At 40.8% G+C, this 16,730-nt stretch overlaps 1 protein-coding gene across 4 annotated transcripts in view; it reads left to right on the forward strand.

Annotated features, from left to right (window-relative positions):
- The first annotated feature begins 3,603 nt into the window (after window positions 1–3,603).
- Window positions 3,604–16,730, forward strand: part of LOC132387566 (gastrula zinc finger protein XlCGF26.1-like) — a 45,736-nt gene continuing 32,609 nt past the window's right edge. For 2 of the 4 annotated variants that reach the window (XM_059959953.1, XM_059959954.1), the window contains exons 1-3: window positions 3,652–3,669; window positions 5,561–5,686; window positions 7,405–7,551. The gene's annotated coding sequence lies outside the window, so the exon portion shown is untranslated. Of the gene's footprint in view, window positions 3,670–5,551; window positions 5,687–7,404; window positions 7,552–16,730 lie in introns of those variants that run through there. The other 2 variants (XM_059959951.1, XM_059959952.1) reach the window with 2 other exon arrangements.

Below are 16,730 nucleotides of genomic sequence, written 5' to 3' on the forward strand. Positions count from 1 at the left end.
GGACCTGAGAAATCGCAGTGAGATTTGATTATTGATGATCAAATTGGCAGCTCGGTAGGACGAATGTATGCGACAGTACACTGTTAAATGCAAAACCCTGAACAGTGTTGATGATCAGAGGGATCTTAGACTCCAAGTTCATCGCTCCCTGAAAGAGACAGCACAAATTGATCGGGTGGTTAAGCAGGCAAATGGCATGGTTTTCTTTATTAGATGAAGCATTGAGTTCAAAAGTCGGGAAGTTGTGTTGCGGCTGTTACGAGCCTGCGGTCGTACTGTGACTGTTTCTTTAAGAGCGCCGGCGTGAGGAGGCGGGACTATGACGTCAGTCACAGGCTGACAGCGCTGACTGTGCACTGAACCATAAGAGAGAGAGAGAGCGATCAGCAGACAGGCAGTCGGCCAGTCTAAAGAGAGAGAGAGAGAGACAGGAAAAGCTGATTTCTTCAGATAGTCGCAGCTGAGGCTTGGAACTCTCCTGTGCCCACAAGAGTGGGTTGATCATCGGTACACGGAACCACAACGAACGTGTGTGGCTGTCGCTTCGTACAATCCATAACAGTGGATTTGAGGATATCTTGTGTTAATCCTTGCCTGGGCCTGTTGTGTGGTAACCCCGGGAACACGGTATTCCTGTGACAGGTCACTTTCGCTGATAACTCGTATGTGGACGGATTCAACGGATAAGAACTTCGTCGACGGTTATTTTGATGTAACGGCCTTTTCTCTACGTTTAACCCTGGATTACAAATATCTCTCTCCTATCATTTATTCCGTGGATTACTGAACTTTCCTACTTTACCATCTCAAGACTCTGAGCTTTGTTCCCTCAGGCTCGATAGTCTGGGAATTATATTTACACATGTATACACATAACACTGCTAACTTTTTTTTATTTCTTTAAATTACTATGTTAGAAGTAGATACTAATAAAGAGAATGGGTTTAACATCAAAATCAGACTCCAGTGTGAACTCTGTTTTTGCTGTTTCGTTTCTAAAACGTTACAGTTCGTAACACAGTTTTATAAAACTAGTTAGACCACATCTGGAGTGTTTCATACAGTTCTGGCCGCCCCCATTCTCGGAAGGATATCGAGGCTTTGGACAGGGCGCAGAAGAGGTTTACGAGGACACCTTTGTAAATGGTTCTATTACCGGTATCTATAACTTGTTGATTGATTCTAGACAAGACTTCTTTGATAAAATAAAAAGAGCTTGGTTGGATGACCTAAATTGTCAGATTTCTGATGATAGATGGAATAGAATTCTTAAACGGGTTAATAAATCATCTGTCTGTGCTCGTCATTCTCTTCTACAATATAAAGTGGTTCATAGAGCATACGATTATGAACAGAAGCTCTCCAGTTTTTACCAGAATGTTTCTCCACTTTGTAATAAATGCAACTCTGCTGATGCCTCGTTAATTCATATGTTTTGGTTTTGCCCTACAATTGAAAAGTTTTGGCGGGAAGTATTCCATGCCTTTTCACAACTTTTTTTGGGTCCAATTTGACCCAAATCCCCTTACTGCCTTGTTTGGTATACCTATCTTTTTAACTAAAAAATCTTTCGACCAAATTGACTCTCTTATTTCTTCCTTTATTTGGAACAATAAGAGACCAAGAATTAATAAGTATAATTTACAAAAATCTAAAAAAGATGGTGGTCTTGCACTTCCTAATTTAAGACTGTATTATTGGGATGTGAATATTAGACAATTATGTTTTCGGTTATACTGGCTTGATAAGAAACAAAAATCATTATGGGTTGATTTGGAATTAAAAGCTGTTAAACAATTTCATTTAACTTCAATATTAGCAGCTCCATTACCTTTACAGCTCTCCAAAATTCCAAATTTCAATCTTTACCCGGTTATTAAACTATTCCTACGGATTTGGGTTCAGTTTCGTAATTTTTTAAATTTGAAACAATTTAGTTGTCTAGTTTTTTATATCGAAACTTTTCTTTTAAACCTTCAACAACTGACCCCATTTTTCTCCTATGGAACAATAAAGGGATCCATTCTTTTAGAGATTTATTTTGTGATGGTCGATTGATGACCTTTGAAGGGCTAATTGACAAAATTTCTCTCGCTCATACACATTTTTTGGAATATGTTCAGTTTCGACATTTTTTACAACAATGCTTACCTAAGTTTCCATATTTACAAGAATCTGATTTGTTAGATACCATTTTGAAATTGAATCCCTTAGAGAAAGTTTCCATTGGCAGAATGTATAACTTATTTTTGTTACAAATGAGAACATATCACTAAAGATTAAACAAGATTGGGAGAGAAAACTTCATATGATCTTTGTTAATGAAGATTGGCTTCGAGTTTTGAAAAACGGAAATTGTTCTTCTATATTCCATTGTTTAATTCATTTTAAAATTGTTCACCGTTATTATTTAACAAAGGAGAGACTATCTAAAATATTTCCTAGTATAGACAAATGCTGTGATATATATAAAACTGAAGTAGCTACTTTGTCACATATGTTCTGGCATGTTCATCATTAAAATCGTTTTGGAAGTCTTTATTTCCAACAAGATCTAAAGCTCTGAAAATGAATTTACAACCTAATAGGTTGACTGTTCTATTTGGTATAGTTCCACATCATATTCAGGGTATTTCATCTTCAGATCAACATGTAATTGCATTTGTTACACTATTGACAAGAAGAGCTATTTTATTAAGATACAAAGATACTTCTTCCCTTGTATTAATTGAATGGTTTTCTCAAGGAATCTTATGTCTCAGTTTGAAAAAAAATAGGAGAACTTTTGATCCTCGATTCGATTTTGAGAGAAGATAGAGTTCTTTGCCAAATATTATCATTTAATTTGTAATATGCTATATGGTTTCCTTCCAATTTTATTTTATTATAAATATGAAATGGCGGTTGATGATTCTATTTTTATATTTAGATGATGGTTAAACGTATTGCTCCGGGGGGTTGATTCCTAATGGGTTTTTTCCCTTTTTTGTTGTTAGTGGGTTCCCTCCCAGTTAGATGGGGTTCTTTATTTCCTTCCTTTTCCTATATATATTTTCCATTTTTATATTTTACGATTAGTTTTTTCCTTCAACTTTATTAATTATATACATATTAATCTATTGAAGTCTTGTTTCATTCTGTAGCTGTAGAAGATTATGTACTAGTAAAAAAAATTCTAAAAATGAAAAATGAAAATGACAAGACAACAATGTAACAAAGCATTATAGCTGCAGAGAAAGTGCAGTGCAGATAGACATATGGTGCAGGGTCACGTCGAGTTACATTGTGGGGCCGAGTCCATTTTATCATTCATTTGGCTTATAACCACAGACAGGAAACCGTCCTTGAGCCTGGTGGTTCGCGCTTTAAGGCTTTTGTATCTCTTCCCCGATGTGGGAGCGGATTTGCAGCGAGGATGTCCAGGTTGTGAGGGTCTGAGTACGTGGCCAGCTTTTCCGAGGGAGGGGGAGTGTAGGGAGAGTCCATGGAGTGCAGGCTTGTTTCTCTGATGTTCACTGCTCTCCAAAGTTCTCTGCAGTTCCTTGCAGTCATGGGCAGAGCAGTAGCCATACCAAGGCGTGAAGTATCGACAAGAAGCTCAGAGACCTCGGCCTTCACCCTGCCTTGTGTAGCTGGATCCTGGATTTCCTGTCAGATAGCCGGCAGGTGGTAAGTGTGGGCTCTCTCACCTCTCTCTCTCTCTCTCTGACCCTCAGCACACATACCCCACAGGGTTGTCTTCTTCCTCCCTCCTTTACTCTGTGCAACCATGAGTTGTGTCGCCACCCACAGCTCCAATCTGCTAACTAAATTTGCTGACGGCACTACACTGACTGGCCTAATCTCAAATAATAACGAGGCAACCGACAGAGAAGAAGTCATCACCCCGACACAGTGGTGTCAAGAAAACAACCTCTCCCTCATTGTGACAAAAACACAGGAGCTGGTTGTGGATTACAGGAGGAATGGAGACAGGGACCAAATTCAACATTTCCATGTCTGTTATTGAGACAAAATGCACATTTTAATATTTGTCATGACACAATGTATTTTATACATCGCTAATGACTTAAAACATATTTACAGATTGTTACTGACAGAGAATCGTATAACTTATGTTCCGTGTGTTATCTGAATGTATTTGCCTGTGATGCTGCCATAAGTCAATGTTTCTCTGTACCTGTATCTTCCCGTATTGGTGCACTTGTCAATAAATTCAACAGGACCTGAGAAATCTCAGTGAGATTTGATTAGTGATGATCATCTTGGCAGCTCGGTAGGTCGAATGTATGAGACAGTACACTGTTAAATGCAAAACCCTGAACAGTGTCGATGATCAGAGGGATCTCAGACCCCAAGGAGGCGGGACTATGACGTCAGTCACAGGCTGACAGCGCTGACTGTGGACTGAACCATAAAAGAGAGAGAGAGAGAGCGATCTGCAGACAGGCAGTCGGCCAGTCTAAAGAGAGAGAGAGAGAGACTGGAAAAGCTGATCGCTTCAGTTAGTCGCAGCTGAGGATTGGAACTCTCCTCTGCCCACAAGAGTGGGTTGATCATCGGTACACGGAACCACAACGAACGTCTGTGGCTGTCACTTCGTATAATCAATAGGAGTGGGTTATGGAATATCTTGTGTTAACCCTTGCCTGGGCATGTTGTGTGGCAACCCCTGGAAAACGGTATTCCTGTGACAGGTCACTTTCACTGATAACTCGTATGTGGACGGATTCAACGGATAAGAACTTCGACGGCGATTATTTTGAAGTAATGGCCTTTTCTCTACGTTTCACCCTGGATGACAAATATCTCTGTCCCATCATTCCGTGTATTACTGAACATTCCTACTTTACCATCTCAGGAATCTAAGCTTTGTCCCCTCAGGCTCGATAGTCTGGGAATTACATTTACACATATATACACTTAACACTGTCAACTTTCCTTTATTTCATTAAGTTACTATACACTAATAAAGAGAATGGTTTAAACATCAAAACCAGACTCCGCTGTGAACTCTATTACTGCTGGTTCGTTTCTAAAACGTTGCAGCTCGTAACACAGTTTTATAAAACTAGTTAGACCACATCTGGAGTGTTTCATACAGTTCTGGTCTCCCCCATTCTCGGAAGGATGTCGGGGCTTTGGAGAGGGCGCAAAAGAGGTTTACCAGGACACTGCCTGGATTAGAGGGCATGAGCTATAACGAGAGGCTGGACAAACGTGTTGTTTTCTCCAGAGCGGCGCAGGCTGGGGTGAGACTGGATGGACGTTTATAAGATTACGAGAGGAATAGATAGAGTGGACAGACGATATATTTTTCCTGGGGGTTGAAATGTCTAATAAATTTAAGGTGAGAGGAGATGTGAGCGGCAAGTTTGCTTCTTTCCACAGACTAATGAGTAGTTGGGGTCTCTGCCTGGGGGTGGGGGGGGGGCGGGGGGTGTCACCAATCCCGACACGTGATCCCGTTTGCCCCTCCCATTTAACCGCAGATGCCGCGCGTCTGTTTCAGAGGCCCCGCCTCCCGATGATGTAACAATCTCTTCGCGCATGTTCACAGTCTCCGGCTGGACGGTGTTATCCTCTCCGCTCAGAGTTGAAGTAGGTCGGCTGTGTTATCGGGAAAGACTTTCGTCTCTTCCGTCGGGATCACTGTCTGCGGGCCGAAGATATCACTTTCCCATCGGTGAGTATTGAGACCGATCCCGAGCGGGGAGATCCGATGTTGGCCGTGAGCCCCGAACTGAGGGCCAGGAATTCATTTGTTTCCCAACTATCTGGGCTCGTCAGAAATGTGTCAACTCCACTTAATCTGCTTTGAACCATCCAAACCAGGAGCCCAGGCTGTCTGTTTCTGCAGAATTTAAATGGAAGTCCCGCCGACAGGTCACGTGAGACTGTGTGCCGCAGATTCGCCCCGCCCTCCCCTTTGTGATGCAAGGTCACGTGGTGTGATTTTGCCCACCGAGTCCCATTAACTTCCCGAACTCGCCCCGCTTCCAGAGGCTCCTCGCGTTTGTCCTGGAGCTTTCCGGCTGTTGTGTCTTCTCCCGGACTGTGCTGGGTGAGAAAGGAGAACGTCCCAGGTTGTGGGAATCTTTGATTTCACTGCCTGCTTTACCGAGGACTGATCTGGATCCAAAGGACTGTGCAGATCCTCGCAGCTACCATGCAAAGCGTGAAGTGTCCGGATGGGAAATTCTCTATAGTGTGTTGATAAAAATTTGGTGAGGATCAAAGTATATATAACAAAGTGCTTGTTGTTTCTTCTATCTTTGTCATTTTTGTATAATTAATTCAGTAGCTGCGGTGTGTTCTGACGTCTCTGGACCGGCTTTTCCGTGTTTACAACAGTAGAAATAGACCCGTGAGTCTGGTGTTCAAACTGTGTGAGGGGACCCCTCACTGTCACCAGTTTGTCACTCGGTGGAAATCAGGCAGAATCTCAAGTTGCACTAAAAACTAAATGTTTGAAGTCATTCTGACGAAACGTCATTAACCTGAATTGTAAAGTTTGTTCCCCTCTCCGCAGCTGTTCCTTACCTGCTGAGTGTTTCTGGTAATTCCACTTTCTTTTTATTACATTTAACCTGGAAATGGAAATGACTCGATCTGTGATAGTAGATCAGTAAAGGAAGCACAACTTTTCCCTGTCAATTATCCTGGAACCAGTTTGCCTGTTATTGCTGGAAATGTGTTCAGTACAGTTGTTGCTAATGAGGTTCACATGAATAATCTCAGGAATGATCGGCTTTATGTATGAGGAGCATTTGATGGTTCTTGACCTGTGCTGGATGGAGTTCAGAGGGACGGTGGGGTTTGTGGAGGCGAGCTTTGGTTAAGTAAACCTACCGAATGCTGAACAGCCTGGATACAGTGGACATGGAGAGGATGTTTCCATTAGACGGAGAGTCTGTGATCTGACAGCACAGTCTCAGAATAAAGATGCTTCTCGTTAAAATTCAGTTGCGAATTTTTTTTTGCCATTAGGTGTCCGAAGTGTGGAATTTGTTTCCACAGAGGTTGGTTGAGGCTGCGATTTGGGTATATTTATGATAGAGATTAATATATTCATGATTGCTAAGTGGCTTCAGGGTTACAGGAGGAAGGCAGGAATATGGTGTTGGAATAAAAATCAGCCATGGTTAAATGGTGGGACAGACCAGATGGATCAAATCACCTAATTCTGTACCTTATGTCTTACCATGACTGAATGATGGCTCCTTTTTATCCCATATTCTTTTGTATCATGTGAGGGACAATAAAAGATTCTTCACTGAGATCATTATATCTGCCTTCAACGTTTAAATTTCAGTGAGTTTTGTTCTTAGTAACATTAAGCAGAAATGTTTGGTTCTGCTTTTTATTATTAATGTGCTTCATTATCTTTCATGTTAACGTTAGACCTGCAGTGAGAGATTTATTGGAAGAAAACCCACGACTGAAGACAAGGGAACAGCAACATGTGAACCAGCCCGAGGATTGAGAGCATCAACTGGAGAGGACCCATCTGACTCGGAGATTCCAGTGATTCAGTCAGGAGAAAGTTGTGTGAGTCTCATTCATTCAAACATTGGTCCTTTAGACATTACATACCTGTACAAGAGAAGGTAGGAAACGGCTGGAGTGAGACTGAAGAACCAATTATGCCTCTGTCAGACCCAGTTGCAATCATTGCAGGTCTGGTACTGTTCTTCCAGCAGCCCAGCCGTTTGAAACCAATCCCATTCTGTGGAAGTCAAATCCGGAGAGAGTCACTCAGAGACTGTATTAGTACAAACTCTTTATTCTAAGTACCCGGGGCTTACTCAGTTAGCCACTCCAACAGGAATTCCCACCCAATCCACTAACTGACTAACAATTCCCCTTCACCACAGATATATCCATCCAGATACTCCGCACACAAGACAGGCTGGAACCAAAGTTATTTACTACATGACAGGCTGGAGCCCCTAAAGACAAATTACAAAATAGTCATAATGGCTTACACACGCAGAACAGACTGACGCTGTCCTATCTCTGCGCATGAACACACAAGGAGATAAGCATCCTGAAACCCTAGCTAGCTACCCTGAAGAAGAAATATGGCTCAGCATGGCTTAGTACATCTATTGATCATCAGCAGTTTCTTTCAGAAAAACAGGCTGCTATTTTTTAATGAAGTGTTAAACCATACTTCATCATTCCCTCCTTTTTGATCATTACATGAGCAACAAAACAGTAATTTTTTTACAGAGAAAGCAACCAAGTACAGCTTTGACTTCTCAGTGAGAAAAACTGCATTCAACAGTAACTATAACAATGATATGTACAACTATTAGGACGTAATGCAATATCATGCCCCACATATTACAAACAGGCCTTTGAAGATCACCATTTCGACCCTTCCGTGAACCCGTGTAAATCCTGCCCTACTTTCTTGATGCTGTCAATCTCCTAGGCAGTGTGCTCGGAGAGAGATGTAGTGTTATCAGACACATCAGGGATAAAGGTGCAGCATTCTGTGTCAATAATAGCACAGGTTCCCCCTTTCTCAGCTGGGATAAAATCTAAAGCCGTACGATTCTGTAGGACTGTTTGCCGGATTGCAATCATTTCAGTGGGTATTTCTGTTACTTGGGCCTGTGTTTCTGTTAGGGCCCCTGCAGTATTGTGGCCAGCTCCTCAAGTGCTGTAGCCAAATTGACTGTCTCTTGTGAATTCCCGGCCACTCCATAGGAGAGAAAAACTATCATCAAAGATCGCTCAGTTTCAGTTATTCCTCTCCGCTGCTGGGCACCTGCAAGTACAGCCACGATGCATGTTTCCCAGTGTAGGAAATTCTGTTTGGTGGGGGCCTGAGATACACCTGTCAAAACACTGTGTCTGTCAGGGCCCCTAGTTCTACCCATTTGGCATAAGTGTGACAGAGACAGAAAAATCTTAACTGGATGCTGGGGTGAGCCCTCTCAAAGACATAAACACTAACACCACTATTACGCACCGGTAATGGTTTAAATGAACCAGCAGCTGTAGACAACACCTGGAGTCTAGTTTTGATGTTAAAAGCGCTGTCTTTATTAGTATCTACTTGTATAACAACTTAAGCAAAATAATCTAAAGTTAAAAGTGATATGAGTACACATATGTGTAAATATAACTCCCAAACCACTGAGCTCAGGGAATACCAAGCTTAAAGTCTTGAGATGGTGAAGCATAAAAGTTCAGTTAAGCCATGGAGTAAATGACGAGAGGGATATTTTTAATCCAAGGTGAATGTCGAGAGAAGGCAACTACATTGAATTCCTCAAATTCCACGGTGGTAAAACAGGATAACAGTCACTGTAGGTCTTGTCCATCGTTGCTCTAAATCCACATACAAAATATCACCAAAATTAGCTTATCACAGGGATAAGTCTTCAAAGGGTATGACCACCCAAGCAAGGGTTAACGCACAGCTAGATTCCTCAAGGTACTCCCAATCCAGATCCAACACACAAAGTATTACCGACAGTGATTATCCCTTCTCACAAGTGTTTACCACAGAACACACCCAAATCCTGCTAAGGGTTAACAAAAGTGGTAGCCGCGAGATACTCCAACAAATCCCCATTTGGATTATACGAATTATCACCAGCAGTGATTGATCACAGGGGTATCCTCTTCAAGTGAATTACCACACCCAGGCAAGGGCTAGCACGAGTGGTCCTCACAGGATACTCCCAAACCAACAGATCCACTCCAAAGGATCAAACAAAGTGACAATCCCACATTCGGTATACAATGGATGAATAATCCTTGCTTCAATGAAACAAACTGGGAAGTGTAAACACGCTGCGTGGTCAAATAGTTCCAGCGTGCGTTCGTGTTCTCTCTCTCCCCCCTCTCTCTCTCCCCCCTCTCTCTCTCCCCCCCTCTCTCTCTCCCCCTCTCTCTCTCCCCCCTCTCTCTCTCCCCCCTCTCTCTCTCCCCCCTCTCTCTCTCCCCCCTCTCTCTCTCCCCCCTCTCTCTCTCCCCCCTCTCTCTCTCCCCCCTCTCTCTCTCCCCCCTCTCTCTCTCCCCCCTCTCTCTCTCCCCCCCAGAAAGCTGCCGGCTGACGTCACTCAGGCACTATCTCTTAAAATGACAATCCACGGCAAGAAACCTAGAGGTTCATCACTCTCCACTATCAACCAATACAATTTCCTTTAGTCTGAGAGAGTCCTTCTACTTAGTTCCTTCAGTAACATCTTTGCAGTCTCTTCAATGTATTGCCCCTCCAGTTTCACGGTCATCGGAGTGGTCAGTAACACTTCATATGGTCCTCTCCACCGAGGTCCAACTTTCCCTCAGTCCCAGTTCCTGATCAGGATAAATTCCCAGGTTCTATGGTGGGATAGTCACTCCTCTCTGCTGGGTAGTTCTCTTCCTTGTAAGCCTGTCATACCTGTGAATGTAACGCTTGGAAAATTTTGGTTAGTTGGCATATTTATTTCCCCATCTCTTCCAATATCTAATTTTGCTGGTAGGCTTTCTGGGAGCAATGGTGCACAAAGTCTTGGTCCCCAGGATATCCTCATGGGCCATCCATGAATGTTTTGAACAGGTGACAACCCCGCTTTCCCCTATGGGGTAACCCTCGTGGAATCGGGCTAACGGTAGGCCCTTCAACCAAGTGAGTCCAGCCTCCGCCGTTAGTTTGGCCGATTTACTCTTCAGAGTGTCTTTGGCTCTTTCCACTCTGCCAGCGGCCCGTGGGTGGTGTACACAGTGGAATTGTTGCTTGATAGCTAGTTCGTTACATACCCCTTCGTTTACTTTCACCACAGAGTGTGGGCCATTGGTAATTCAATAAAATCAATTTGTAGACAGAAAAACGTCCACCTGTCAAGGGACTCGTACCCGCTGTGCAGGGTGCAGGCTACCAACCATTCCCTCCTTTCCCAGGGGTGGTAAATCATGTATATAATCAGCCAATATTGGTAAAAACTGTGTAGGAACACAAACCTGTCCCGCTGGGGTAATCCAAAAAGCTAGGTCTTGGTCTTTCTGGCATCCCATCTGTGACCACAGTTTGCGCTCTTCCTCAGAGGCGTCCCCCTGAAAATTATTTACCTCCCACATGTCTGGCAAACCCATTCTGCTTTAGTCATGGAGGGTTGCTTGACGGGGAACCCGAGGAAGCTACAACTACTGAGGATAGTGCCGCACTTTTCACTGTTTGATCTGCTGGAGCATTGTGTTTAGTGACACAGTCGGACAAGCGAGTGTGGGCTGCACATTTCATAATAGCCAAAACTCGAGGTAGCTGTACAGCGGTGTGTAAGTTGTTTACAAAGGTGGCATTACTAATGGGGTGGCCAGAGGAAGTCAGGAATCTCAATGTTCCCAGAGAGCCCCGTAGTCATGTACAATCCCAAATGCATAACAGGAATCTGTGTAAACGTTCCCAGCAACAGAGCACGAGTCAGAGCAAACAGCTCAGCCTTCTGGGCGGAGTCAGATGCTTCAAAAGAAGCTTGCTGAACAATTTCACTGTCTGTCACTATCGCATAGCAAGAATATCGTTTCCCTGCTGGATCTACAAAAGAGTTTCCATCCTCATAAAATTGCTTCGGGCTAGAGGGGGTATTGTGGAATGGATGGGAGAGTCTGTCCTTCTTTCACTGTGATCCGGACGGGCTAGAGGGGGTATTGCAGAATGGATGGGAGAGTCTGTCCTTCTTTCACAGTGATCTGGACAGGGGGACAGTTGGTGCGACCGACTTCATGGCCTGAATTTGCTCAGAGATGTGGTACAGCATCTTGGGATCGGTCAATATTAAAAGAATGTCTTACCAGATGTCCCGTTTTCACCTCAGACTCCTTCCAGTATCGGAGTTGGACCACAGCCAGGTCTTGCCAGTCTCCCTCGGTGCTGGAGGCTTGTTTCAGCAAGGTGTAGGCAATGAACTCTGGGCTCTTTGGCTTGAACCCAGGGCAAACACTAACAGCGGTATGGGGAACCACCAGTTCTGTCTGTCGCCAAAGGAAATCCGGAAATTCGGCCAGTAATGCACTGCCCACTTTTCCTTTAACCTCTCCAATCACCATGACCGGGAACTTCTGTCCCTCGAGGGGTGCATAACATTGACTTTCCTCAGATGAGCACCCCGTAGGGTCACAGCACAGAGTCACGTAGGGGTCGACCACTGGCAGAAGGGGTTCAAATGCAGTGGAGTCCAGATTAGGTGCCCACAACAAGGGGGGTCGGAAATTGGGGAAGCTGTCAGTTGTTCACCTGTCACAGGGTGACACCATTGCCTGTGCAGGGAATCTCGACTTCCAACAGACAGAGCAAGTCTCACCCTGCTGGATTACACCCCCGACTGCGGGGTGCTGACTGTAAATGAAACCTCACAATGGTTCCCGTGGAATTCCACCTCCAGTGGCTGGTTATGTGAATACGTACATTCCATGCCTTCAAACCCAGACAGAGTGAATGTTGCGTCTGAGAACTGCAATCCCTTTTCCGATACTATTTCCCGATTGAGAGTGGTTGTAGGTGCCCCCATATGAATCATATACGGAACTGGAATAGCAGCAACTGTCAATATTACATTGGGCTCTTCCTGAGGTGTGGTACTCACGGTAGGAAGCATCCTTGCTTGTCAATTTCTAAATGGTTTGTTGTCCCCACCTGTCCCGTGGAAGGTGGTTGTTCCCATTTCTGTTCCGCAGATATAGCCTGCTCACATCCTTCTTCCCACTGAACATATTCACCTTTAATATTCTTTTCATATCTTTTTATTATTATTATTATTCAAAAATAGCACAAGAGCATTGAAGTAACAACACTTACAATGCCTCATAAAAGAGGAAATTATCTTAAGGATTGAAAATTTTGTAAATTAAAAGAAAGAAAAGTGAGGGGGAAAAAAAGAAACCCATTGGAGGTACAACCCCGGAGCCGTGCGTCATACAAAAAGCTTCTAAAAATAAACATCAAACCGCCAAAAAGAAAGAAAAGATATATCAAAAAAATTTACATTTAGATCGTGGAGGAAATCTATCAGTTAACTGAAATGATAATAATGAACAGATGAGCCCCATCTGTTCTCAAAATCAAATAAAAGTACAAAGGTTCGACTTCTAATTTTCTCCAAGACACAGCATCACCTGAGAGAGCCATTGTGACAAAGTAGGAGCTGATATATCCTTCCATTTCAACAAGGTGGCCCTCCTAGCTGTCAATGTAACAAACACCATGGATATTTTGAGGAATTATTCCAAAAAGCATAGTCAATTTATTAGGTTGTAAGTTGATTCTGAGTGCTTTAGAAATTGTCGAAAAGACTGACTTCCAAAACTGATTTAATATTGAACTTCACCAGAACACATGTGTCAGTGTGGCTATCTCATTTTTACATCTATCCCAATACTTGTCAACATTGGGAAATATTTTCGGAAGTCTCTCCTTCGTCAAATGGTAATAATGTACAATTTTAAATTGAATCAGTGAATGACTAGCACAGATCGAAGAAGAGTTAACCAGCTTCAGAATCCATGTCCAATTCTGCCATATAAAAGAGAAATTGAGTTCCTTCTCCCAGTCCCGTTTAATCTGAAGTAAAGGACGCTTATCCCTTTGTAATAATAAATTATAAATTCTTCCAACAGAACCGTTCAACGAGGGGTTCATATTCATAATAGTATCTAACAAATCAGCCTCCAATATGTAAGGAAAATTATTTAAATATTTTTGTAAAATATGTCGAACTTGAAGATATTGTAAAAAATGTGAATATAAGAGAGAATACTTATCGACAAATTGTTCAAAAGACCTCAATCTGCCTTCTTTAAATAAATCCAAAAACAAATTAATACCTTTATTTTTCCAAAGTAAAAAAAAAATTGCAACACTCCAAGAAAGTTTAAAAAAGTAATTATGATAAATTATACTACAAAGTTTAACCTTTTTAAGATTAAAAAAATTGCGGAACTGGATCCAAATTTGTAAAGAGTGCTTAACCACAGGATATAGGTTTAAATTAGCAACGTTAGCTAATTGTATAGGTAACTCCGAATAACGAAGTTAAATAAAACTGTTTCACAGCTCTCGGTTCCTGGTCTACCCATATTGGCTGTTCATTCCTATCAACCCAATGTAATCAGAAGGACATACACCGCGTTAACAGCCCAATAATACATTCATAGATTAGGCAAAGTGAGACCACCATCCTTTTTCAACTTTTGCAAATGACATTTACCAATTCTTGGTCTTTTATTATCCCAAATAAAAGATAGAATAATAGAACCAATCCGATCAAAAAAACTTCTTAGTAAACAAAAACAGGAATATTCTGAAATAAATATAAAAATTTTGTTGGGCGGAAGCAGACATTTTGCGTGCTTCTTCTGGAATAATCCCAAAAATTGCTGTAAGTGGATTAGGTTGAACATCCACATCTATAACTTTAGATAATATTCCAAACACATCCCTCCAAAAATTGTTTAAACTTGCACCTGACCAAAACATAAGAGTAGCTACTTCTTCAGTACATCTGTCACAAATAGGGCTTATATTAGAAAAAATATGAGCCAATTTATCTTTGGACATATGGGCCCTGTGTACTATCTTAAACTGAATTTAGATATGGCATGTGGAGATAGGTGAATTATTGACTAAATAATAAATTTTACTCCACTGATTATCTGAAAGTGAATGTTGAAGTTGTACTTCCCAGGTGCGTTGAACCCTATCATTAGGCGACATGCGAGCATTCATTAACTGTTTATAAAGGATTACTATTAATTGTTTTTGACAAGGTTTAAACTGAAAAATAGCATAAGCCAAATTTAAAGAGCAGGCCAAGGGGTAAATTGGTTAAAAAATCACGTAAAAAATTCCCAACCTGTAAATATCTGAAAAATGTGTATTAGAGATATCATATTTGTCCATTAACTGTGAAAAAGACATTAAACAGTCTTGTAAAAACAAATCTAAAAAAATCAACTAAAGGAGGAAAATTGGCTTTATAAAGTTCCTGATATTTTTTAGTAATTATAACCCCTAAATATCTAAAAGAATCCATAACTTTAAAAGGAATATTATCATATATAGAGACAGATTCATTTAAAGGAAGTAATTCACTTCTACTAAAATTTATTTTGTATCCTGAAAGGTCTCCGATTTAGTCATATAATTTTAGCAAAGCAGGAATAGATTATTCAGGCTTGGATATCTATACCAATAGATCATCAGTGTAAAGAGAGATCTTGTGCATGGTCTCATTCACAAAAATCCCATGAATATTTTCGGCTTCACAAAGAGCAATAGCAAGGGGCTCGAATCTTAATTTACATAACAAAGGACTTAATGGACAAGCTTGGCTTGTCCCCCGTGATAGCTGAAAAAAGGAGACCTACAGTTATTAGTGATAACAACAGCAATAGGAGCTTTATATATCATTTTTATCCAATTATTAAAATTAATACCAAAACCATTTTTTTCTAAAGTATTAAATAAATATTTCCATTCAATTTAATCAAATACTTTTTCAGCATCCAAAGATATAAGGCATTGTGGAGTTTTAGAAGAAGGTGAATGTATAATGTTATATAATCTCCGAATATTTGAGAAAGAATAATGACCCTTTATAAAGCCTGTTTGATCTTTAAAAATGATTTTACCCAAAATACTCTCCAACATTATCTTTAAGTGAATATTAGTATCAACATTCAATAATGAAATAGGTCTGTATGAGGCACAATCAGAAGGATCTTTATTCTTTTTGAGAATTAAAGAAATAGAAGCTTCATAAAAAGTAGAGGGTAAATCACTTTTCACAAAAGATTCTTTAAACATCTCCAACATATACGGAGAAAACAATTTTCCAAATTTTTTATAAAATTCTACAGGATAACCGGCAAGTCCCAGGGCCTTACCAGATTGCCTTGAGAAAATAGCTTCATGAATTCTGGATTCAGTAATTTAGGCATCCAGAGTTTTTTGATCCTCAACAGAAATTTTAGGGAAAGCAATCATTTGTAAAAAAACACAACATTCATTTCAGAAGAGTCCACTGGACATTGAGATTTATAAAGTTCATTATAAAAGTCTTGAAAAATCTTATAAATTTCTTCATAATCCCGAGCCAGGGTACCATCTTTTCTACGAATTTTCAAAATTTGCCTCTTGGCTCCAGCTGATTTTAATTGAGATGCAAGTAGTTTATTATTTTTATCTCCAAACATATAAAATTGGGTCTTTAACTTAAATAGATCAACTTCAATTGAATGCGTTAATAATAGGTTATATTATGATTGAAGTTCCACCCTTTTTTTAAATGTCAATATTAGGGTAAGTCACATAGATATTATCTAAATCTTTAATTTGTTTTGAAATTTTATCTAATTTTGCTTCAGTCTGTTTTTTAAGTTTAGTTGAATAAGAAATAATCTGACCACCTAAAAATGCTTTGAATGTATCCAATATAATTAATTTAGACATACCACTTATATCATTAAAAAGTAAAAAATTCTTTAATCTGGCTTTTGATAAAACGGATAAAGTCAGAGCTTTGCAATAAAGTCTGAGACATGTGCCATGGTGGACGGCCAAAAATGTCATCATCAAATTCAAAGGACAAACTCAAAGGCGCATGCTCAGGTATAGCAATAGCGTCATATTCACAGTTTTTAACATTAGGCAAAAGACAGGGATCAACTATAATATAATCAATCCTTGAATATATTTTATAAACATGGAAAGAAAAACAATATTCTCTGTT

The sequence above is a fragment of the Hypanus sabinus genome, unplaced genomic scaffold (assembly GCF_030144855.1).
Source record: "Hypanus sabinus isolate sHypSab1 unplaced genomic scaffold, sHypSab1.hap1 scaffold_199, whole genome shotgun sequence".
Taxonomy (NCBI): Eukaryota; Metazoa; Chordata; class Chondrichthyes; order Myliobatiformes; family Dasyatidae; genus Hypanus; species Hypanus sabinus.